Below are 26,946 nucleotides of genomic sequence, written 5' to 3'. Positions count from 1 at the left end.
GTCAGCCAATAGTTGTCTTTAGCCTGCTGTGTCACAGGAGTGCAGAACAAAGTGCACTCCTGTGATCCATAGGAGAGCTACGGCCAAAAGAGTTTTGGCCCTACTTCTCCTTTAAAGGCTCATTCACGTGCTTGAATATGAAAAGTGATGCAATGCTCATTAACCACTTAAGGACCGCCCTATAGCAGATATACTGCTACAGGGCGGCACCTGTGTGCAGAATCACGTATATATACTTCATTTTGCATTCTCTGGTAGAGGGCGGGTGGATGTCAATCACTGGGTCCCAGCCGGTAATTACCCGCCGTGGTCCGGTGATTACTGAGTATCTCCAGTTTTGTTTACAATCTTTCTCCCTGTCAGCACACTGTTCGGAATGGTTGTGCCCAGTACAGCCATCCCAATCAGTGTTCTTACAGTTAAGAACACACCCCCCGCCCCTAGTAAAACACTCCCAGCAAACAGTTAACCCTTTGATCGCCCCTCACATTAACCCCTTCCTGCCCAGTGCCATTAGTACAGTGTCAGTTTAAACACTATAGGTATGGTCAAGGTGTAGCTATGGCTTGTTATCATTGAAATGAATGGAGGCAGCTGATAAGCATCAATACCTCTTGAAAGCGACATGCTGCTTAAATTTTAACACAACACAGCACAACAAAATGCTACCTTTCCTGTGTGTACTGCACTAGGTGGTGCCCATTGTAATATTCATGACTACCAATGAAGGGCGGGGATGAGGCTTTAAAAATGCTGCTTAAACACAGGGTATTGACATGCATGTTAACCACATCCCGACTGCCCTATAGCAGATATACTGCTACAGAGCGGTAGGGGTGCACAAAGTCATATATATGTATACACTTGATTTTGTATTTCCATTTGCGGCCACGGCTGTCAATCACCAGGTCCTGGCCGGTGATTACTCGCCGGATCCCTGTGATTGCCAAGCATCTCCGAGGGAGAGGAGGACTGCTTTGTTTACTAACAGTCCTCCTCCCTGTCAGCTCAGGCAGACAGAGCAGTGTGCTTACAGTGAAGCACTAACACACCGCCCCCCAGTAAGACACTCCCAGCACACAGTTAACTCTTTGTATTTCAATAGTTTTTATTAGTTTTAAGCAGTATAAAACAGAGGCGACAAAACATGCCCCCACAGGGGCTATCAATTGCACCGATAAGATAAAAAACATAATAATAAAAGAAAAACAGTGCTCTAACTTCAACAAGGCAGAAGGTACGCCCACGCAGGGGCTATCAATGGCACATAGGTTACAATGACGGTAATGAAATTCTAACTGCAATTAAAGGCAACTGTCAACTATCACCCAAAAAAACTAACAGAAATGGAAAGAAAGAAAGAGAAGAGAAATAAGAGGAGAGAAAAAGAAAAAAAAGAGAAGAGGGGGCAGAGATCCAGGAGCGCCACCATCAAACGCCAGTGCCTAACGTCAGTACATCCCCATACTAGCCAAAGGAAGCGTGGGAAAGGCATATTGCAACCATGGTTCCCATATTTTCGAGAATTTACATTGGGAGTCGTTGCATATGCTCGACATCTGCTCATTAAGCATCATATTGGTCATACGATCCCGCACCCCCTGAAAAGGGACAAACGGACTCTTCCAGGCCTGAGCAATTGTTCTGGTGGCCGACAGAAACAAATAGGACGCCAGCTTCTGCTGATGAGCAAAGAGACCCGGTATGGGGCAATGAAGCAAGGCATACCGAGCATCCCGGCGTATGGATAGATGAAACAACGTGAAAAGGAGGCCAAATACACGAGACCAAAAACGGACCAGTCTCGGGCATGACCACCAGATATGCAAGACATCGCCACGATGGCCACAACCCCGGAAACATCGATCACTACAAGCGGGATTAGCCTGGGCCAAACGAGCCGGAACCCAATACCAACGAAACAATACCTTATAGGCTGCCTCCAGCGTGGTGGTATTGAATGAGCATTTAGCTATGAGTGACCAGGCCCTATTCCAGTCCTCCGGATCCACATCCACCCCCAGGTCACGCTCCCACTGAACAACATATGAAAGAGAAGTATGCGACGGGCGTCTGTTCAAGGCTGCATAAAGAAGGGAGATAAGGCCCGGGGCACCCAGGCGCTGCTGACAAAGCTGTTCAAAGGCCGATTTCTGGTATGGAAAAGAAGAAGTGCCCCGCAGCGAGAGTAGCCAGTGCCGCAATTGAAGGTATCGAAAAAATTCCGCCGGGGGAACATCCCGGGACTCCCGAAGAAGATCCCAGGTAGGGAAGGACCGAGAAACCAAAAAGTGTCGTACCTGCGAAAACCCATGAGCCACCCACCAAGAGAACGCCCTTGGGTGATCTAAACCCGGCACAGTTAACTCTTTGATCGCTCCTCATGTTAACCTCTTCCTGACCACTGCCATTAGTACAGTGTCAGCACTGATCACTGTATTGGTGTTACTGGGCATGTCAGTGACACCAAATCAGTTCTTCCCCAGTGTCAGAATGTCCGCCACTATAAGTTGCTGATTGCCGCCATTACTAGTAAAGAAAAAAAGAAAATTCCAGTATCTATACCATCATTTGTAAACGCTATAACTTTCATGTAAACCAATTAATTTACATGTATTGGGATTTTTTTTTAGCAGAGACATGTAGCAGAATACATTTTGTTTATGCTGAAATTTGAGTTTTAAATTTTTTTTACTGGACATGTTTAATCACTTATGCCCCCTTCCTGCCCAGGCCAATTTCCAGCTTTCAGTGCTGTCACACTTTGAATGACAATTGCGCGGTCATGCAACACTGTACCCATATGAAATTGTTATAATTTTTTTGTGACAGATAGAGTTTTATTTTGGTGGTATTTAATCACATCTGGGATTTTTATTTTTTCTTAAACAAACCAAAAACCACAGAAAATTTTGAAAAAAAAAGTTTTTTCTTAGTTTTTGTTATACAATTTTGTAAATAAGTGATTTTTCTCCTTCACTGATGTGCGCTAATGAGGCTGCAGTGATGGGCACTGATAGGCTGCACTGATGGACACCGATAGGTGACACTGATGGGCACTGATGAGGAGGCACTGGTAGGTTGCACTGATGGGCATTGACAGGCATCACTGATGGGCACTGAAAGGCGGCACTGATACATGACACTGATAGGCGGCACTGACTGGCACTGTTAGGCAGCACTGACTGGCACTGATAGGCGGCACTGACTGGCACTGATAGGCGGCACTGACTGGCACTGATAGGCGGCACTGATGCGCACTGATAGGCGGCACTGACTGGCACTGATAGGTGGCACTGATTGGCAGCACTGATAGGTGGCACTGATTGGCATTGATAGGTGGCACTGACTGGTGACATTGAAAGGCAGCTCAGATGGGCACTGATATGTGGCATTGATGTGCACTGGTATGCACTGATATGTGTCATTGATGTCTCACTGATGGGCACTGGCACGTGACACTGATGAGCACTGACTGCTGGCACTGATGGACACTGACAGGTGACACTTCTGGGGCCACGCTGATCATCAGGGCACACTGATCATCAGTGCCCTGATGATCAGTGTACATGTCCCCTCTGCGGAAAGCCAATTACCGGCTCTCCTCTCCTCTCGAGCTGTCAGCGTGACAGCTCGAGAGGAGAGAAATGCCGATAACCGGCATTTCCGTGTTTACATGTGATCAGCTGTGATTGGACACAGCTGATCACATGACCGAGCCGACATCTTCGGCTTTTTCCGTGATCCGCTGTGTCCGAGGGGCACCGGCGATCGCTGTGCTGCGCGCTCCCTGAGCCGCGCATGCGCGGTGAGAATGGAAGGACGTCATTTGATGTCCTATCAGAACGAGCGAACCACCTTGCGCCCATCATTGTACTATATGGCGGGCGGAAGGTGGTTAATAGCAAAAAGTCAAAAATATTGTTTTGTTCTCAAAATTGTCGGGCTTTTTCTTTATAGCGCAAAAAATGAAAATATGCACAGGTGATCAAATACCACTGAAAGAAAGCTCAATTCGCTGTGGAAAAAAAGGACATAATTTTCATTTGGGTGCAGTGTTGCATGACCATGCAATTGTCAGTTAAAGTAACACAGCGCTGTGACGCAAAAAATGGCCTGGTCAGGAGGGGTTAAATCTTCAGGAAGGTAAGTGGTTAATGAGCCGAAAAAAAAATATTTACTTTTTTTCCCTACAACTGTATGTACATACTGTATATTCATACTTATCACACATACATTATGGCGACATCCTTTTTCACACTGGGGCACTCTGTGCAGTAAAGCTGTGTTTTGATTGGTTGACGAGGGTAATTTAAAGCTGAAGTTTAGTCAAAAAATACTTTTGCTCCTGTATCTGCAGTCACTCACCTGTAGTGAAGTATGTTCCGCCTCCATCACTTAGCTGGATCCTCCCTCCTTCCTCCACTGAGAAAAGCCCACTGCCTGTTACACGATCTGTGAATGAGGGAGAGTCTGATGAATTATAAGATTCTCTCCCCCATTCACAGATTGTGTTACCGGCAGTGTAATCAATGCACAGACATTTCTCAATGGTGGAAGAAGAGAGGAGGGGTGGATCCCCATTGGTTCTTTTTTGCTGCAGCTCACAGTACACTCGGAGCTTTTAATTCCCTCTGTGCCAAAAGTTCAGCAGCAAGAAGAGGACCTGCCATCAGTACATAGAAGATATCTACAGAATCCAGCAGACATGGGACACACTTCATTACAGGTAAGTTATGTGACTGCAGGCATAGTAGCAATATTATATTTTGATTAAACTTGGGATTTAACCTGTTCCCACCCAGCCAACAGCAGAATGTCGGACTCGGCGATCCAGGTGGGCGTCATATGACGTCCATCCCAGATCACACCTTGCGCTTGCCAGGGGGGTCGCTGTGGCGAGATCTGTCTCCGTCTCTGTACTTCGGACACAGTCGATGACAGATCTGTGTACCAGCCTGTTGTCAGTACAATGCGACCTGCTGTGACCAATCACAGCAGGTCACAGGATAATTGTAAACAATGGATGGCTTCCTTTCATGCCATACATTGTATACAATTGTGTCACTAGCTGTGGTTGGTCACAGTGACCACATGTACAGACTGGACCAATCACAGCCCATCTGTGTCATGTGATTATCTGTGGCCAATCACAGCTAATCACAACAAAAAAACCTGAATGAATTGATTTCATTCAGTTAAATGATTGCTTATAGCAAAGACATTCTTTGCTATAAGCAATCATAATGTGTAAGGAAAAACAAAATACTGATCACTTCCCCAAAGTAGTACAATGTTACTATGGAAACATTATACTACTTTGGCCACAGTGTATTATGAATTTTTTCTTTAAAAAAAAGTATAAAAAAATAAAAAATAGTAAACAAATTAAAAACATTTTTATTTTTTTTTTGTACTGTCACCAGTCAGTGTCCCTGATCACCGCCATGCCAGTTATATGATGACGCTGTACTGCACTGGTGACAGTATGTTAAAAAAAAAATTGTGGAATTTTTTTTTAATTTCTTAATTTTCACAAAAATTATGAAAAAATTTACAACTTCAAAAAACTCACCATGCTTTTTACTAAATACCTCAGACTGTCTGCTATGCAAAAAGGGGTCAATTGAGGGATATCTGTACTGTCCTGACATTTTTGGGCCTCAAGAAATTAGATTGGCCGTCAGTACTTCAAGATTGATCAATTTTCAGATATATCCCATAGATTGTGAACTCTATAATTTTCCTACAGACTAAATATAAAATACTGATTTAGGTTATTTTCACCAAAGAAATGCAGCAGAATACATCTTGGCCTAAATTCATGAAGAACAATTATTTATTTGCAAAATTGTATAACAAAACCAAAGAAAAATGTGGGGTTTTTTTGTTTAAAAATTTTCGGTCTTCTTTCATTAATTTAGCAAAAAATAAAAACCCCAGTGGGGATTAAACACCACCAAATGAAGCTATAGTTGTGTGAACAAAATGATAAAAATTTAGTTTGGGTACAGTGTTGCATGACCGCATTCAAAGTTTCAGAGCGCTGAAAGCTGAAAATTGGCCTGGGCAGGAAGGGGGTAAAAGTGCCCGGTATTGAAGTGGTTAAGGTATGTTAGCCGTAGCAAATGTTATGCCTTGACAAAGATGACCTGCACACCCTTAAAACGTGTCGGTGATTGCTCTTTGCAGTAAAAAGGCTTGATGGCTTACATGGAACGCTGTCCTTTCTTCATAATGAGTTTCTAGAAGTGCCACTGCTGGCCATATACCTAGGAAGTTTGAGGTGAGAGGTTGGATACATGTTCCTTTTTAACACCTACCACAACAAGTTATAACTATGCAGAAATATGTCTTAGACATGTGCAAAGTAATAAAACCCAGACACCAATTTCATTGTTTAACACTTCAAATTCATTCAGAAATGAAAGATGATTGATGATTGGTTATCTTGGATTACTGCACTCTGAATGCTGCTGTTTTCTTTACTAAAAAAAAATGTTTTCTATACATATGATTACCCTTATAACAGTGGTCCATATTAGAGATATTAGAGAAGTCATGACTCTGTAGTATAAATAGCTGTATTACAGCTTTATTAAACCAAGGACCCTGTATTCACTATGTCCGCTCTTCCAGAGTACACAGAACATGGAAATGCTATTATTTTAGTAAATATAAACTGCTAAATACCTTTTCTTATCAGCAGTATATAGAAGTCTTGTGACTTCTATCAGTGTCCAGCCAAGCACTGATTAAAGCTTGCAGGAGGAGTTTTCCTTTGTCCTCTGACTGTCGTATGAGGCTGCATGTTCTCTGACCCTTTGTCTGGACAGTGCTGATTGGCTGATTACATGCACCCTCCCCCCTTCCCAAAAAAAACCCAACTCTCTAACAATACACACCAAACTGAGCATATGCAGAGTGCCTCCTAGGGCTTTGTACTATCAGCAGATGGATTGGAGACTGTGGAAGAAGGGGGGGGGGGAATAAAGCAGACAGAATCAAACAGCCTTTTAGCCTTTTTACACAATGCAGATGATTAACGCCTTAAGCTGCACAGTGAGTATCAGAAAAAAAGTCCAATAAAGTGCATTTCCTGACACCATAAAAAACAAATGAAAGTCTTTTAGGAGGATGCTGGATCATGCCTGTTTTCCAAACCAATCTTCTTCACCACTGGTATTAAATAGTTGAATTCCACACCCACCAGAAGATTTTGACCCCGTTAGGATGGTCAAACAGCGCTAGGTCCCCCAAGCATGTTCTCTTGTGAGGTGAATCTCCAAAATCCCCTTTAATCAATAATGTATTTCAAATGGGCTCAATAAAACAACAGATATCCATAAAAAGGCATCTAAGTGCAATATTTCTTAAGATTCTTGGTACCAAATAAAATGTATTAAAATACCACTCACACGGTAAGGTGCCTAAAGTATTATATATAAGGCCAAAAAAGTTTTGATTGGGTGGCTCCACCAATATGGCGACCGCTAAAAAAGTCAATAGTATACTATGGGTGACAACCAGGGGCGGACTGACAACTCATGGGGCCCCCGGGCAATAGGGGGATCATGGGATGGGGCCCTTGTGTCCTTGCCCAAACTCAAAAAAGCCTATGAAAAAGGTACCAGGGGCATCTCATGGGGCCCCCTACTGACCTCGGGCCCTCGGGCAGTGCCTGAGTTTCCAAATGGTCAGTCCGCCCCTGGTGACAACTGTAGCTGGCTGTATGTACTGCTGTGGTTCACAAAAGCAGGGTGCATATAATTTGTTTATAATTTAATATTGAGTAAGGCTAGGTTCACATCTGTGTGGGTGCAGCAGCACCACCCACACATAGGAATGCGGACCCGCGGACGGGTGCCATTAATTCTAATGGAACGTTGTCCGCACTGGAAAACGCAACAGTACTGGGAACCGAGGATCCCGTGTGGGCTGCGTTTTTGGAAAAAGTGCAGGGACTTTTTCCCTGCATGTCACGGGGCATGGGAGTCCATTCAAATGAATGGGCTCTCGTGCCCGCGCAAAACGTGGACTGCATGGCTGCATATATGTGAACCGGAGCTAAGCGCCTCTGCACCTATCACTTTCTGCATTCAAGTCATGTGTATACATTTATTAGGGGCAGATGTTACTATGTAATATATAATTAATTGGTTATTTTAGCTATCACGGTCACTTTTGTTATAAGGAGGTGCCACAATTTTGAGTATTTGTTATGGTCCACAGTGAGTATAACAAGTATGCTTTACTGCATATACAGACTGATTTTACTGTTGTGGTTTTAGTAACACTTTAAGCCCAAAAGCAAACATTTGTTAAATTGTAGATTGTTTAGGCTTTTTTTCCTTTACTCGCACTTGGTGATCCAGCCAGCAAGTCTGTTATTCTTTGAACAGAACAAGCTGTCTAGGAGATGTATCAGTTAGTTGGTTGAGACAAACCATTTAAGGGCTCATGTACACTGCAGCTGATAAACTGACATTCAGGAGCTGTTCAGTGTTTTTTTCAGCAGCCCCTGAACTCTCCCTAATGTTTTCCTATGTGTCCATGTACACATCTTCGTTTACAGTTGTTTACAAGCAGTTGAGTTTGCAGTCGTTTTTTTGAACGCAGGAAACTTGCGTTTAGCAGTAGATTTTATCAGCATTTCAAATGCAAAATGCTTGTAAACGTGGCTAAATGCGGCTAACCGCGTTTATAGGCATTTGCATTTGAAAGATTTTTTTAACTCTTCCATTTCCAGATGATGTCCAGAGCCTTTTTTCATCATGCAAAATGCATGCAAAGTGTTACTCAAATGGACCTGGTACACCATACTTTGCGGTTTTGTATGAAAAAAATATGTTAGACACTGCTGCAATAATTTCTGCACATAAATGAGCTGGAACACATCCAAACACCAAACAAAACAAAACAAAAAAAAAGACAGCTAATCTCAACAAATACTGCTCTCTCTGCTTCTGCTCTCTCTATTACTCTCAAAATGTCTGAAATAGTTAATTTTTTACTGTTTTTCAGTGCTTTCTTGGCATTTTGGAAGGTCTCTTGAGGTTATCTTAAAAAAACGCTTCTGAATGCAAACGCTCATCAACGCAGTATGCAAATGTGGATAAACAAACGTTTTTTAACCTCCCTGGAGGTATTCCCGAGTGTAGCTCGGGGTAAAGTTTCAGTACCACAAGCGGTAACACCAAGCTACACTCGGGAATACCATGCGGCGCTGCCGGGATTCCTCGATCACTTACCTTGTCCTGCGCTCCCACGATGTCCATCCTGCAGTGTTCCTGGCAATGTCCTCCGGCGGATGCCGGCATCTGTCATCTGGGTTCTGTCCCCTGTGAGCGTCGGGACATACGGGGAACGGAACAGCGGGAAATTTGAAAATGACAAAAAGTGACATTCACTAAATACACTAAAATCACATAGTAAAACATTACTGTATCAAACCATTTCACATACATTTTGTCCCGAGTGCTTTGTCCTGTGCCCTGCCTGCATTTTTACCGTTCTTTCTGCCTGGAAACTGAGAAATGTCCACGGTTTCCAAAAAGCATCCCTTTAGGTCAAAAGCGGTTTTAGACCAGCTAAAGAACAGCGATAGTGAATTAGAATCACTTGAAGAATTGAGTGATAATGATTCGTGGGGAAATTCGTCATCAGACACTGAAAACGATTTTGCGACTTTGCTCAGTGATGTGCGAACTTGGTGTTATATTTCAAATTTCAGTGTTTTTGGTTTGATTATATTATTGAATTAAATTTATTATTATATTATAATTTTTTATGATTATTTATTAAATTATAATTTATGATTTCGTGTTTCAAATTGTAACATACCTGGGATGTTTACTAGACTCTTGTTCGGACAGATTTCAGTGAGTTATTCCTAAAAATTACAGGCCTACAATAAAAAAAATACATATTTTCATGCAAAAAAATGTACCGCTTTGAGCACAGAAATATGGACATAATCAGACCACTAAGGAGGTTAATCTACGTTTTCCAGCAGTCAGTTTCCATCATTCAGAAGTGTCCCGTGTACATGGAGCCTAACACTAACAGGTACAATATTATGTAAAGCCCTTATCCCAAAAGGAACAAAACAAATGCTGTAACTACTAACGTGTTAGCTGGAGTTTGGCTTCAATTTGTTTAGTGTATCTAAATCTGCCAGTCTGTTTAGTGCAGGGGGTCTCCAAACTATGGCCCTCCAGGTGTTCAGAAACTGCAAGTCCCATGAGGCCTTGCAAGATTCTGACAGCCATAGGCAAGACTTCCAGAGACAGAGGCATGATGGGACTTGTAGTACTTCAACAGCTGGAGGGCCATAGTTTGGAGACCCCTGGTTTAGTGTATCTAAATCCTTCGCCCCAAACTGACGTCCAAAGGCTCTTTCATCCAGAGTATAAGCACTCTAATACAGAAAGGGTGTTACTGGCTAGATCACCAGTTGCAAACAGGGGGAAACCCCTAAAAAAAAAAAAAACTAATGCAGCCACCACACCTGAGGATTGGCAAGCTGGAAAATAATATATTTTTGGTTTTGGGTTTCATACTGCTTTAACTCTTTCTGGGGGCTTCCCATGAGACACTGCCCCCAGGGGACACCCTGTGGGCAAGACAGCCTTGTTTGATCATAACTCAGGACCTCCATCCAGCCTGCCCTGCCTGCCGGCCTTTCGTCCTGTTTCTTTCCCTGAACAGTAGCCCATGTGTAAGAGTAAGTCCCCCATTGGAATAGATTACCAGACTCCTTGAAAGCAGGAAACAGATTTTACTGAAGAAGGGCATATGTACAATCAACCATACAAGGTTATGGGGGCACCACACATGAATTGGTTGCAAAATCCTTAATAACACATTGAGAGAAGTATAACAAGAAGTGAGACCTGCATCCCAACAGTTGTTTATGGAATGTCATGGCATTCATCCAAAGGAGGAGTGCAATCAGCCTTACCTACCATAGGGAGAGAAGTCTTCACTCTTCCCCCCCAAGGGGAAGCCCACGTAAAGTAGTTCCTGGTTATATTTAGATTCTGGGAAGTTCCAAAGGAAGGAATTATTTTCCCAAACTAAAGGCTGTTACCCTAAACAATTGACTCCTTATAGAACTCAGACCTATGGACAAAAGATTTAAAAAAAATAAATTCAAGGCAAAAATCTTTCTAACATCCCTACCTCCCACATTCATCTTACCCATCTTGCTGGGATTTGTGGTTTCTTTACCTTGTGAAGCAAGTTATACTCACCTAAATCCCCCGTCTAGGTCCCACCCTAGTGCCATTTACAGGTGGGGGCTCCGCCAATCCAATGCAGTGATGGCCCTCTTAGACGGCCGGTCCCCCTGACTCCCCTCCACTGATATCAGTTTTCTGCTTGATCCCAAGAAGACCTTGCCACTGGCCATTCTTTATGAAATGTCCATATCACATAGGCAGTATTGTGGACACCCAACGATGGACTTATGCAAGAAGGAAATAGATGAGGAGAAGGTCCAGGTCCAGAGATTGGGTTGTTATTTTAATAACATAACATGCACACAGGCACAGTGCCTATACATAAAACCTCTTTAATGCTACACACGTTAGTATCATTTTAGAACATTAAGACTACATTTGGTGGCATTGTTTTTATTTAATGTACAGCAGGGGAAATAGTCATTTTTTTGTGTTGTCTATTCCTGCTTTTGTGTATCATCATTTTCAAGATTTTGCAAACACACATTAAGGGTGTAAGCATAAATTTAGCCATACAGTTTTAGTTTAAATCAAAAAGTTAAAGTAATTAAGATTTAGGTGTAAGTTAGGGCTCATTCATATTAGTGCGGCCATTCATACAAATTTGCTGTGATAACACACATTCTGGTGAACTGAATTAGAGAAAATGCTGCAGGGCCAGTTTTAGGTCAGTCATTAGGCAGCTAATTCAAATGAATAGGCTGCCTTAATGCAATGCAATTTAATGTGCGACATAACACATGTTAACTCATGCATAGTAAATGCACAACAGACTGCCCAGGTGTGAATGGGCCCTTACAGGTAAGTAGATCTTTTCTTATTGATTGAATTTAGCAGAAATAAATTGACCTTAGAAGTTTATCTCTAGCCAACACTTTTTATAGTTTTGGATAGAATTTGATTAGTGTACAACCAGCTTTAACTTTTTATTGCTGTCTGTATCCAGACTGGAGCTTTCCCCTCACCGTCTGCCCCAGTCACACCATTGTCACCAGGATGGGATGTGAACAGAAAACACATAACAGACTGAGGTCTCTTAAAGCAGAACTCCCATGTAAATGTTTTATTCTCCCATGCAGTGGGGCTGTGCCCGCACTGCATGGGAAAACTGCTCATTTTGTCCAGGGGTTTAGGGAAGAGCTAAACTTACCCTGTCCTCCAATCCTCCGAAAAACCATGCCCCCCCACATCCAGTGGTGGACTGTTCCTGCCGTCCTCACGTCTGGAGCTGGTTTATGGGCGTGATAGCGACAGAAACAGATCATTCACAAGACCGCTAGTGCGCAGGGGGGCAGAAGTGGACTGGTCTTGCCCTCCGAGGATCGGCAGATTCAGTAAGTATTTCTTCACTGTTATCACCCCTAAACAAAAATGAGCAGTTAGCTCATGCAGTGCAGACACAGCCCCATTGCATGGTTCAAAAACAATTTTTCCCAGATTTCTGCTTTAACTAAGCAAGAACTGACCAGAGATCGAAAAGTTAAACCCCTTCCAGCCTCCACTACCTCACTATTGGTTATTAAATGTAAAAAGATAAATACAACAGTGAGGTTCCAGGAGTGGAAGTTAGTATTTGATAACTGTGTACTCTAGTTGTTGTTTGTGTGATTTTGTACCTGTGGATTTGGGGCACCTTTAGAAGATCTCACATTGCAGGGTGGATTTACAAAAGGTAAATAGACTGGGCACTTTGAAAATGCAAGTTGCTCCAGAACTTAGTAAATCTGATGAAGCTTTGCTGACTTCATTGTCCAATCTAGTGCATGCAAAAATGCTGTTTTTCTTTTATTTTCCCTGCATATGATTGGGTATCTTTTGAAAAGTGAAGCTTCATCTCATTTACTAAGTTCTGGAGAAAATGTACTTGCAAAGTGCACAGTCTATTTGCCCTTAGTAAATTCACCTCTGTATTTCTAGGTATCTCCATTTAACTCCTGATGTCGATGAAATTGCTTTTATTTCAGTGCAAGTACACTTTGGGGTAGATTTACTAAAACTGGTGCACTTAGAATCTGGTGCAGTTGTGCATGGTAGCCAATCAGCTTCTAACTTCTGCTTCTTCAATTAAGCTTTGGTGATAAAACCTGGAAGCTGTTTGGTTTCTATGCAGAGTTGCACCAGATTTTGCACTCTCCAGTTTTAGTAAATAAGTCCAATAAGTCTAGATGTATTTGTTATTTATTAAAGGGAACCCATAGCAAAATTCTGTCTGCAATTACTAGTTGTCTGGCTGTCATGTTAGTCCCTTGGCTTCAATACATTCTTCACCGCTGACCCAGAACAAATATGAGATTGAGAGATCTGAATTTCTTTGAGCATCATTTACTGGATATTTGTCCTGTGTGAGTAGACCATGAAACTAACATTTTGTGGAAAGAAGTAGCCTACGTATTTCTCTGTTATGTTATATTGCTTAGTTTTGATTTTAGAGATGATTGTATTTTGTTTACGAGGTGCTAATAATGATGTTAGTTTAATTGTTGTGGGAAATACTGTTTTGTTAAAACCAAATTCTGGAATATAATTAACCCACCCCTATCTGATTACTGAACCTTTCTAAACTCCTGTTTTCACTTACCTGAAGCCATGGTCACATGATCATCCAACGCTGGATCCCCTCTTTTACTTCCTGGAGTGGTCCTTCTTCCAGGTGTCCAGGTCACTGCCTGCATGACTTGGACAATTCCCATTAGCCATCCAGTAGAGGGGTGCTCTTAGGATCCAGAAGACTGCTGATATCAGTCCAAGAGTAGAGAATGGGACCAGATGGCATAGGTTAACATGCAGCACTGGACTAGTGGTCACAATGACAAAAACACATCAGCAAGGAACCTGGATGGGGAAACTCAGGTGAGTAGAATAGCTGCTAGGATAGGTTAGAAGGCGGTAGGAGGGAAGGATGGAGAATTTTTATATTTTGCCCAGAGTTGAGTTTTAATTATTTACAGGAGTACTATAGGATACATAAAGCCTGATTCCAAAAACCCTAATCTTGAGATGGGGCAGATATTGCTCCAGGTCACAAGGAAAAATGGAAATATATAGCTTGGCCTTGAAGAACATAAAAAGTGAGCTGGGCCACAACAATGAAAGGGTTACACATTTAATCACACCTAGCACCCAATTAACATGTCTGAACACTGTATTAAACTTTCCAACCTAGCTGAACATCTCGTCCAAGTTAGAAATAATCCATTTAGCTCAGCCTATGCAACATTTTGCCAAAAGATGCACAAGAACACAGCTTTACAGCTTGGGCGATTGACTTGGTATGGTGTGTGTTTATCATTCACAGTACAGCTGCTAGTGCCACAGGCTCAGACAGAACACCATATAAAAGGCTAATATGTGAGGTAAGCTTTTTTTTTTGCCGGTGAACTGCATTTTGATAAATATACCTCATTTAAAGAAGCTGTGTCCGTTCTTTCAGCCTCGCCATCTTTGTTGTAAGCATTTCCAGCTAAGCGTTGACAAACTATTTGCCTTTTCAATGACTATCCTGCCTTTATCCCGAGGGTTCTCCTTCATCATCAGTATGAGATCGCTGCTGTTATCTCTTGCATATCAATGTGGTCCGCAAAGCATTTTCATGGTTTCTGTCCTTCCCTGTCTCCCTTCATGCACCGAGACAAAACAAATCATGTGTATGCTGGGTGTTTCATGTTCATATCAAGCCCTGCACGCATTAATTCACACCAAAACCTGACACTTTTCTCTCTTATGACACAATCCTCAGAGAATGTATTAAGCATTTGCTCCTGTGAAACAATAAATGGGTCAGTTGGATCCTCAATATGAAAATCTACCTTGTGTCTTAAAAATATATTGTTTTTAAAATGGCTTGATAAATAATCAAAATCTATTTATACCTATATGACAAAGCCTAAGGAAGATACAGTAAGGAAATCCACAGATGATGAGTGAGACTCAGATGATGATCAGAGCTGTTAACCTAAACTGTTGCCCTAAATGACCTCTAACCTTACTCAAACACCTTGAGATAATGCCTTCCCTGGAGAATGGTTTTAGCTACCACTTAACAAGTTTATTGATCTAGGCTTGATATACCAGTAAAGGTCATTAAAGTTTTCAATGGCTGTTTTTTTCTAATATATTGGATATTTGGTTTTTGGAGTAGCTGTGCCATTATACACAAAACACCATCACACTGTACTGAAAATCATACATTACATTTACTGCAATTTACAGCAATTCATTGATGAGTTCCAAAACCTGTATTTCCTTACTATTGACAAAAGGTAACTTACCGAGTCACCCTGAGTTCTGAAGGTCAGTTTCTGGTCTTTGCTTGTCATGAAAAATAGTGGCTAATGACGGCTTCATTGACACCTAATGTGACCAACTCTGTTCCTAATCCATTGCTTGGTATCCCACATTAAATTCCATGATCACAATCCACGTCTCGGCAGATATACCACAAGATCACATAGAGGATCAAGAGAATGGCAAAAATAAATAAAGCTACTAGGATAGCCTTGGTCACAGGAGATATGAGCGACTGCATGTCACCTAGGGGTTCAGGCGGAGAGGTCTAGTTGGCAATTACTGTGATTAACGGAGCAAAGGTTAACCGATGGTCTCTGGCACTGGCATACAACTGCTGTGGAGCGAGGTACCAACTAGGACCTGTGGATCATCTGCATTGCTTCGTGCCAAGTTGAATGAGATGTACGAAGGGTGCTTTATTCCCCCTGACAGAAAAAAGGGAAAGAAAATGACAGCTCTTCTATACACGGGCTCAAAATCTTCTCTGCACACGTCCATCTGAGTCTCCAGCACAAGAGATCAAAGCCTTAACTAGAGCAAAGAGAGGGACTGCGCAGAGGAAACTTAATGATGCTAATAATCCTGCCATGGGAGCAGACCAATCTTCCCGGTTTCCTTTATTCTAGCAGAAGACAAGATGCATTCAAACTTGTAGAACAAAACTGTGGAAGGACTGATGAGTGAAGTAGTCTCCCGCTGTTACATCCATCAAAAGCCATCAACTGGGGACAAATAGAGGAAAAAAAAAAAAACTGGAAAGAGGCAGGAAAGTTGGACAAGTAGAAGGTCAGAGGTTACGGTTGACTATTACAGCCTAGAAGCTGGAGCTAATATTTCAAGTGTCAGCATAGTAAAGTTGAGTTAGCATAACTGCATGCAGCAGGTAGTATGCATGGGGGATAGAGAGGCTCCAGCATGTGTGAGACTGAAGTGTATGTGTATATGTCTGCAGCTTGCTTGCTGCAGACTGAGAAGTAGGTTGATTAGTATTCCACCCAGCAAAGTCTCTCCCTCCCCTACCTCAGTATCTCCCTCTGTCCTCCCCCTTTCTCACTGCACAGCTCCTCCTCTTGTTTCTCTATCATTCAGTCACCAAACAGCACGCTCTTATCCTCTGGTGTTGTTATTATGTTTTGTTTAGACAGCGTGCTGCAGGTTACCATATAAATACATGAGCAAAATGAAATGCAGAGATGTTATGTACACCGACTGCTATCTATAACTATAATCTTCTGCATTAATGGATGGAAGCTTTGTTAGTTCATCAGGTATTATAAGAAGTATGCTTTGCCAGGTGGAAAACACTGTTATACATTTTCAGATAGATTCTAGTCAATATTTTTGCATCTGCTAAGATCATCTTATATGAAAACGATCGTTTAATCGTATAAGCATTTTCATTGGTGTTATGAAATAATATCTCTGTGCATGAATGGCAAGACTGAAGGAGGCCAAGGAGGTTTAGAGCTGAAATGTAGAGATTGGTTCATATGCACCGAGTACTGTTGTTGACACCCTTTTGAATTCCGATGGGTCTCCAAACCAAAATTGCTTGCGGCCGATTTACATACCTGTCACAGACAGCTGCACAAATCTGTTGGTGCCAGGCACTATACTAAACTCTCCTTCCACATTGCGCTTCTTCTCTCCCTGGCCACTCTGTCTGTCATGGCCGAGGAGTATTGTAGTGTGGTAAGTGGAGCCTGATTGGCAACTGAGAGACTAGTTCCCTATCAGGTCCACCTCACTGTTGATTGACAACACATGGCATTGGGTGGATCCATAGACATTATTCAGTCCAATTGCAGCTTTCATGTCTGCTCACTGCTATTTGCTATCATTTAGTAGTAAAGCAGATCTGATGGGAAATTGGTCTACCAGTTCCCCATAAGGCTCTGCCCATGCAGTGACTCAAACTATTTCTGAAAATACAGACTTTGCCATATTTGGGTAAAGACATCATCTAAATCGGTGGCCCTTTGTTTGCATTTTGCTTTCAGCCTTGGAATCTCCCAGCCAACAGCTGAATAGGGCTGGGAATACAGCACTATCCGTGAAGAGTTTTTATCATTGAGGAAATCAAGAATTATACAGTTGTCTCCAACAGGAGTAGAGGAGATAGTGTATTTTACAAAAGAGACGCGTGTTCAAGTCACAGCTGTCAATCTGTGGACAGGAAATGACAGGAAATCTCCCCAGTAAGGGCACAGCCAGATTTAAAGTGGTAGTTAAGTCTGCTGTAATTTCTTCTTTTTGGGGTCCCCCAGGTGGGTTATGCCATAATGTCTAGAACAGAAAACAGAAAACCAGAGTGTACAGTTGCATCCGGTCAAACCTCCACCCTCCACTGAGACCAAACAACAAATGACAGAATTCTGTTTGTTCATTTTTTCATTTGTTGTTTAGGCTCAGTGAAGGGTGGAGGCAGATTGGAAAGACATGTTGGCAGTCTCTGTTTAGTATTGAGGCCTGGTGGCTGGTCCTTTTGTGATTAGCTAGCAAGTAGAAAGTACGGTATATTCAGCTGTATGGTGGAAGCTGGGTTTGGCCATTTGGGACTGGAGCTGTTGATGAGCCATATGTATTTTTTCCCAGACTTTAGGAGTACATTAGGAGTACATATTATTATCTTTCAAATCATCACTAGGAACATCCCGAGGAGGGCTTTTGACCCTCGATTCATACAACTAAGCACTGCTTACTAAAATCCAACCCTTTGATGTACTTGCAGTCGATACTAGTGGTTCATCTAAAGCGTGGATCCTGAGGAAGCAAATGCAGCGAAATACGTTGATCTTATACACTTATTGTGCATCTTACTGCTTTATGAATGTAACCCCATGCTGATGTTATGTTCAAAGACCATTTGGTTTTAAAATGTGAAGTCTAACTTTGTTTTTTTAATGATGAACTAATAAAAGTATATATATTTTTTATTACTGTTGCTTTATGTGATATTACAGATTTATCCTCCCGGAGGCTGACACATACAAAGTCCCATTTTCATTGGAGATAGAACAGGACCACCCGGCTTGACCAGATGCAACTGTACACTCCGGTTTTCTGTTTTCTGTTCTAGACATATGCTGGGATGGTGTCACGTCGGAGGTACATATATTAAATTCCAGACCCTTCTTCCGTCTTATAGATGTTATACACTAGTATGCACAACATATTAGAATTATGGTATACTTACCTGTCAAATTGAGCCCTCCAGTGTTGCGCTGTGATCTATGTGGCGGGTCCCTGGAGCTTCCATCTTTGCCCAGTCTTCCTTCCAAGTTCTATGCTTTTTGGCTGTTTGGATGGCCAGGTCGTGATGACATCACTCCTTCACATACCCATGGGAGTCACATCACAGCGGCACAGATCGGGGCTTAAATGTTCACTGAGCTGCACACGCACAGATCAGTGTACATCATGGCTGACAGGGAGTAGGAAGCTTTTATGACCAATAGGGTCTCTTCTGTCATACATACACAGCCTGTCAGCAACTTTTCAAATCACAAAGTTTACTATCGCTTTAAAAAAGCAGAGCCTCTATACAGAACCAAAGCTAGCCGTACACCAGTAGAAATATGTTCGAACAGTCTTAAGGAAATTCTGAAAAATAATTTGTCAGAGCATTCAATCTTGCCATCAGGGATTCTACTAATTTTGCTTGATAGCCCTTAAGATATTGTTTGTATCTGCTACTTGAATGGAATCCTGGAAGTAATAGACATTTTTCTTCTGTGCCTAGAACATGTACATTACAATATTTATGAAATTTTCCCAAAAGAAAAAAACATTCACAGAATTTTATTCATTCAAGAAATATTTTCCATTCTGCTCCTTCAAATTCTGTCATCCCTACAGTCAAATCAATCATCGACCCCATTAACCATTAGAAAAATCAAACTAACATTTTGAAAACAAAAGTGGCATATAATCAGCCAAAGAAGATTTGGCTGACGTTCTACTTTAAATCCCAGAAGTCTCAGAAATAGATATTAAAGGAGTTCTATAGTCACAGCATACACTTTTGTTTTACAACAGAATTGTAATATCGATATAAATGCAGGGAACTGTTACTCTACTGTCTGTATTTGTAAATAACTGTGCTGCTTAATATTACAGAGTTAATTATGTATGAACACTTTCTGTCTCTGGGTTATTGGGCTGGAAAACCCACAAGAGGAAAGTAGGGAGAGAGATTTTGTTACCACATGCCCTGCTAGTGAAGAGCTGGTGCAGATCCAGACCACAAGCAGGGATTATTAGGTAAGTGTTCTTATGTTTAAGAATTTACTATTGTTGCCCAAATCTTCTGGGTGTATATATACTGTATATATCTAAAGACTGGTGACAAAAGTGTATCTGCCACATGTGCTGTAATCTCACATGTACTATAACACATACAGTAGTTAGGTCTCTGATACAGTGTGTAGTGGTCACATTACTGTACTGTATGTTAGTAGATGAACCTGTTTATTGCAGTAGAGTTTATATGCAGCTCCTGTTATTTTAGTTAACCCTGTCCTTTCTGGTCTGGAATTCTATAGCTAGTGTTAGCTCAGGGTTCAGGGTAACCAACAAAGGCTGGAATGAAGTAAGAGGTCCAGTTGCATGGCAAATTAGAAGCTACTAGGGACTAAGAAGCAGAGTAAATAGGCTGATGCCACACTACGGTTTCTGATGGTGAGATGCTACATTCCAGGCTGGTTGGAAAACCTACGGAGGATCTCCCCATCACTGTCTACTGGCCATCTCTTTCCACAACTTCCTGGATTCCTTGCATGCTTTGAAGCTTCATGATCATCCTCAGTGTCCTCTGCAACTGAACTAGGGTATCTTTATTAATAAATATATACACCCAGGTATATAAGCACAGTTCCACCAGAACACCTGCCGGCCTTTTGCTGATATTCCCTGTTTGTAGATTGGATCATTTAATTTATGTACCTAAATGTATGTATTAACCTTTTATCATGTAAATTCCTATTATTTCCATACTGGTGTGCATCTATATATTTAAGGCTAATGTTGTATGTTGGCTGCAGTAGTTCCTCTCTCTCAATTACTTTTATTAGATTATTAGTGAATTTCCTAGGATGGGAATCTCTTCTGCTCCTACAGGTTTATCCAAATATCTTGTGTGGGGAGGGTCATTGCTCATAACCCCCACCCCCAAAAAAAGAGAGCTACAGAAACAATAGTTATTTTTGATCATTCAATATAAGCTTACTTGAAAAATCTCCTTTCATGTGGGTATTTCCTGTCTGCTGGTCATCTCTTTCCATCTCTTCCTGGATTCCCTACATTCTTTACAGCTTCTCCTCTGCTGTTTTCTTTCAACTTTACCTCCTCCCAGCATCATTGTATTTCAGAAGGCAGGCTCTGTGAAATGAGTGACACAGCAGTGCCTACTCACAGGGCACCGTGAATACATGTCACTTCAAGATAATAAATATGTGGGAATCTTCACAAAGTAAGGCTACAAATTTCAAGATCGACCAAAGTAATAGGAGTAGGCAAGAAATAATTAAAATACAATGTAGAAATTAATACAGTAAATGATTTAAAATTTTTACCATTTACATCAGTTAGACATTGTACAAACTACCTTTATTTTGACAGTTTTACTTCCACTTTCCTGTTACAGTGGTTGTGCTCGATGTCTAAATATAACTGCGCAGTTCAAGCGCAGCTGGTAAATCTCAATCCCATAGGTCACTGGCATCCAGGGTCCGCATTGATGAGGAACCAATCAGAGTGATTACTGATCAGTTAATGGCTATTCAATTGTCAGCTTTGACATAGTGATCATATGCAGCCTCAAGGTTTCATTGATGGCTGCACTGTTCATCTGAGATTTAATAGTGTAACTGTTGGATATAGTTTCATTAGGAAAAAAAAAAGTTGTATTCTGACAGCAGGACCCACTACAGCTGCTGATCGTCAAATGTTTTCCGGCATCAAAAGATCCACTTCTGTTGAGTGTACGACCACACATGGATAGAAGTTTGACTGGTCCCTGCGGAACCTGCTGAATTTTTATCAGTGTGTGACCAGGTTAAGGCATGTAAACATCATGGTTTGAATGCAGTCTCGTGTGACTCTGATCCCCGCGCTGCAACTGCAGCTGGGATTCAGGAGGCAGTTTCTGTCCCAACTACTCAGACATTGTAGCTAGAGATGAGCGAATTATTCAAAAATTTGATTCGGCTGATTCGCCGAATTTGCGGGAGAAATTCGATTCGATGCGAATTTATTCGCTGCGAATTTAACTTATTAAAAGGGTTTCTAGGCTTCAGAGAGCCTTTATATTAGTGCAGAACACTGTACCTTTAATTTAAATGCCCTTGGAGTCTGCTGGGGAAGAGAAATAATACTGTCAGTCAGTATGACATGCAGATGAGTGCCGTCGATCTTAGAATCACCGCACACTTCACTCATTTGGGCAGTCACGGGGCACGACGAAGAAGAAGAAGAATGAAAAGAAGAATGAAAAGAAGAAGAAGAAGAATGAAAAGAAGAAGAAGAAGAATGAAAAGAAGAATGAGAAGAAGAAGAAGAAGAATGAAAAGAAGTAGAAGAATGAAAAGAAGAATGAGAAGAAGAATGAAAAGAAGAATGAGAAGAATGAAAAGAAGAATGAAAAGAAGAAGAAGAATGAAAAGAAGAAGAATGAAGAATGAAAAGAAGAATGAAAAGAAGAAGAAGAAGAATGAAAAGAAGAAGAAGAAGAATGAAAAGAAGAAGAAGAAAAATGAAAAGAAGAAGAAGAATGAAAAGAAGAAGAATGAAAAGAAGAAGAATGAAAAGAAGAATGAAAAGAAGAAGAAGAAGAATGAAAAGAAGAATGAGAAGAAGAAGAATGAAAAGAAGAAGAAGAAGAATGAAAAGAAGAATGAGAAGAATGAAAAGAAGAATGAAAAGAAGAAGAAGAAGAATGAAAAGAAGAAGAAGAAGAATGAAAAGAAGAATGAAAAGAAGAAGAAGAAGAATGAAAAGAAGAAGAAGAATGAAAAGAAGAAGAAGAAGAATGAAAAGAAGAATGAAAAGAAGAAGAAGAATGAAAAGAAGAAGAAGAAGAATGAAAAGAAGAAGAAGAAGAATGAAAAGAAGAAGAAGAAGAAGAATGAAAAGAAGAAGAAGAATGAAAAGAAGAAGAATTCCAGTACAGCAAAAAGTGTATCTGCAGAGAGCTCCGCTATTTCTGACAGTTCTCTGACAGTTCCTTCACATTTACAGCGGTTGAAACATTGTATCTATTTATTTCCGAATAAAAACATCTGTATCCTAAATGGAAACAAATAGATACAATGTTTCAACCGCTGTAAATGTGAAGGAACTGTCAGAGAACTGTCAGAAATAGCGGAGCTCTCTGCAGTGACACTTTTTGCCGGCTGATCGGGAAAAATTCGATTCGTGCATCCGAAGTTTGCTAAAATTCGGATTCGGTGCGAATCGAATTTTTCCTAATATTCGAAACGAATTCCACTTCGCCAAGTTCGATTCGCTCATCTCTAATTGTAGCACGTAGCTGAGTAAAGAGCTCTGAAACTCCGCCTCGGCTTTGTGCTACAGTTCTGATATGTGGACCGCTCCAATCAGACTGTACTGTGCTTAGATGAAAAAAAAGCCTCAGCATATCATATAGAGCAGTGGCAGTTTTCCTGAAGAGGTGAGGGAGCTGCGAATGAAAAGGTAGTGGGGGTGAGAGCTTTGGGGAGAGTGAATTTGTGCAGAGAGGACAGATAGGAAAGTGTGTGTGGGGGGGTATGTGTGGAGAGAGGAGTGCTGGGTGATGGGAATTTGTGAATAGAGGAGAGCTGGGAAAGTGGGGGGATGAATAGTGGAGAGCTGGGGGGATATGTGCTGAGCAGCGAGATGGTGAAGATTTGGGCAGTTGGGAAAGTGTGTGTGCACGTGTGTGTGTGTGTGGGGGGGGGGGGTAATTTTGCAGAGAGGAGAGCTGGGGGAATTTGTGCAGAGAGGAGAGTTGGAGGGGGGGAATTTTTGCAGAGAGCCAAGCTTGCAAAGTGTGTGTGTGTGTGTGTGTGGGGGGGGGGGGTTGTGCGCAGAGGAGAGCTGGGGGGAATTTTAGCAAAGAGGAGAGCTGGAGGGGCATTTGTGCAGAGAGGAGAGCTGGGAAAGTGGGGGGACTTGTGCAGAGAAGAAAGCTGTGGGGGATTTGTGCAGACAGGAGAGCTGGGGGGATTTGTGCACAGAGGAGAGCTGAGAAAGAGGGGGGATTTGTGCACAGAGGAGAGCTGGGGGGATTAGTGCAGAGAAGAAAGCTGAGGGGAGAGGATTTATGCAGAGAGGGGAGAGCTGTGAGGAGGATTTGTGAAGAGAGGAGAGCTGGGAAAGTGGGTGGAATTTGTGCAGAGAGGAGAGTTTGGTAGGTTTGGGGATTTGTGCAGAGAGGAGAGCTGGGAGTGATTTGTGCAGAGAGGAAAGCTGGGAGAATGGAAGGGGATTTGTGCAAGGAGGAGAAATGGGGAAGTGAATTGGGGAGGTTTGCAGAGAAGAGAATTTTAAAAGTGTGCGTAGGGGGGGGATTTGTGCAGAGAGGAGAGCTGGAGGTGGGTCGGCGTCATCATGACAACACCGGACGCCCTGATTGATGATGGATTACAATGATGAAACCATTTTTTTTGGCTTATGGGTTTTTTTAACCACTTGCCCTCCAGATGATTTACCCCCCTTCCTGACCAGGCCATTTTTTACAATACAGGTCTGCATTACTTTAACTGACAATTGCGCGGTCATGCAAAGCCACACCCAAATGAAATTTACGTCCTTTTTTCCCACGAATTGAGCTTTCTTTCGGTGATATTTGATCGCCTTTGCGTTTTTTATTGTTTGTGCTATAAGCAAAAAAAATGATAATTTTGAGAAAACAATATTTTGGACTTTTTACTATTAAACATGTCCAGTAAAAAAATTTAAAAAATCAGATTTCGTCATAAATTTAGGCCAAAATGTATTAGACCATTTTACGTGTAAATTAATTAGTTTACGTGAAAGTTATAGCGTTTACAAATGGCAGAGTAGATACTGGGATTTTTTTTTCCCTACTAGTAATGGCGGTGATCAGTGACTTTTATTGGGACTGCTGGACTGCGGCGGACATTTTGACACTGGGGGGGGAACTAATTTGGTGTCACTGACATCCCCAGTGACACCAATACAGTGATCAGTGCTAAAACACAGCACTGACACTGTACTAATGACACTGGGCAGGAAGGGGTTAATGTGAGGGGCAATCAAAGGGTTAACTGTGTGTAGGCAGTGTTTTACTAGGGGGTGGGGGTGGGGTGTGCTTCACTGTAAGCACAAAGATGGGGATGTCTTTGCTGTGCACAGCCATCCCAAGCAGTGTGCCTGAGCTGAAAGGGAGGAAGATTGTTTTGCTGCACATCCTCCAGCAGCATGTAACTGACACTATGATCAAATAATTCAAGTGACTCCTCATGATGGTGGGGCTATGGAAGGGGTAGCTGAGGACAAGGAGCCTATGGAATAGGTTTCTTTAGCAGCTGCGGTGGAAGGCGAACTAGTATGAGCCTGGATGATAGGGTGCGGAGGATGGGGATGGCTTAGTAAGCCACTCCACCACCTCTTCTGCATGTTGTGTACAGTGGCAAGGGCAGCACAGAGGCTAAATGGTTAGCACTTCTGCCTGGCCGCACTAGAGTTGTTGGTTCAATTCCCAACCATGATACCACCTGCCTGGAGTTTGCATGTTCTCCCTGTGCCTGTGTGGGTTTTCTCTAGGTACTCCAGTTTCCTCCCACACTCCATAGACATGCTGTCTAAATTGGCCCTAATATGGGTATGTAGTAATGTGAGTTAGGAACCATAGATTGTAAACTCCTTGAGGGTTAGAGACTGTGATTGTCTGGATTTTTTTTCTCATTTTGTCTCTCAAAGTTGAGGTCTACCTATGATGCCAATTACAGGCCTCTCTCATCTTTTTAAGTGGGATAACTTGCATAATTGGCGGCTGACTAAATACTTTTTTGCCCAACTGTGTGTGTGTATATATATATATATATATATATATATATATTTATTTTTATTTTTTTTTTAAATATATTGAATATGGCCAAAATTGTAGTATTTCAAATGTATGTCAATATATTTGAGAAGAATATTTTTTAAATATATTTCAAATATATTTTTCCTCCATATGGGTATGTTTATCTTTGATCTGTATATGACATCAGCAACCCTAAAAAAGTAAAAAAAAAAAAAAAGAAATGAAAGGAGTTCCTATTTAACTCCTCCTTCTAGTTAACCTTAACAAGCCCACCCCTTCTCTAGCATATTTTTCTGCAGTTAATTTCATTTTCTACCATTAATTAAAATGTTTTCCAGTGTAAGTTTTGCTTGAAAAATGAGAAAAATCAAAAAAAGTGTTTTTATTTTATTTGTGAATAACTTTGCTATGCTTTGTACCAGAAATGTCATTTTATTGTTATTGTAAACCAGAGAAATTATAGAATAAAGTTTTTATCTACAGTAACACTTTTTTTTTTTTTTTTAAACTAACACTGGTCAAATTACAAGGAACACATTTTTATGCCTTTTTATTTATGGATTACATACAATAAATAATAATTTTGGCAAAACAATATTACCAAAAAAACCCTCATTTGAGCCCATAAAAAAATGTATGTACTACATTGTCATAATAAAATCCATCTCTAGGGAAAACTTAATGGAGTCATTATAGTTGGAGGAGGTGGCTGGAGTTGGGCTTTAAGTCATAAAACAGTTATTACCCCCCCCCCCCCAAAATAAAGTGTGTAAAAAAAATTAAAAGTTTCCCCATAATGTCCCTTATAATGTGCTATTGTTGTGTTGAGACTTATTAAATGATTAACAGGGAATTAAATGTGTATTTTCAGTGAACTTAAAATTTGAATTACTTTTGCAGTGTTCAGTTTTAAGTAATATTTTTACCTGACTTCCACATATTTACTTGTTTTCTGTTATATTATTTGTGATATTCTAATAAATATAGAAATTCCAAAATTAGCCACTAAACAGGCCTTTGTGTTTTACTGCAATCACACTGTCTCCATGCTAAAGTTAGATGGCAACCCTAAATGAATTATATTTAGTTTGCTAAAGCACTATTGTTTTTTTCTTTAAAAAAATTACTAGTTTTCACCTTTTATTCATCCATTTTTGTTTGTATCTCAGTGCGCCAATCCTCTTAGCCTGTTTGCAGCTACCTCGTGTTTGAATGCATTTGCTGCAGTGGTGACTGCATACTATTGCTTAGGACAGGCTTTCTTATGGTGACACAGGTGGAACATGCCTGCATATTGAGCTTGTACAGCTGCTTGTAGTCTCCACTGGAAGTGCATGTGACAATATGGGGGAACAATTGGGAGATAGGGACAGAGAGATCTAA

The 26,946-nt window shown here is 41.3% G+C and overlaps 1 protein-coding gene across 1 annotated transcript in view; it reads right to left on the bottom strand.

Annotated features, from left to right (window-relative positions):
• The window catches only part of DHRSX (dehydrogenase/reductase X-linked), a 615,232-nt gene extending 598,730 nt beyond the window's left edge, over nucleotides 1–16,502 (bottom strand). The window contains exon 1 of the mRNA XM_089683843.1: nucleotides 15,512–16,502. The gene's annotated coding sequence lies outside the window, so the exon portion shown is untranslated. The remainder of the gene's footprint in view (nucleotides 1–15,511) is intronic.
• Nucleotides 16,503–26,946: the final 10,444 nt, after the last annotated feature.

Source organism: Staurois parvus, unplaced genomic scaffold, assembly GCF_062004578.1.
Source record: "Staurois parvus isolate SC_StPar_1 unplaced genomic scaffold, SC_StPar_1.0 ptg000324l, whole genome shotgun sequence".
NCBI lineage: Eukaryota > Metazoa > Chordata > Amphibia > Anura > Ranidae > Staurois > Staurois parvus.
This window is presented reverse-complemented; position numbering and strand designations above follow the sequence as displayed.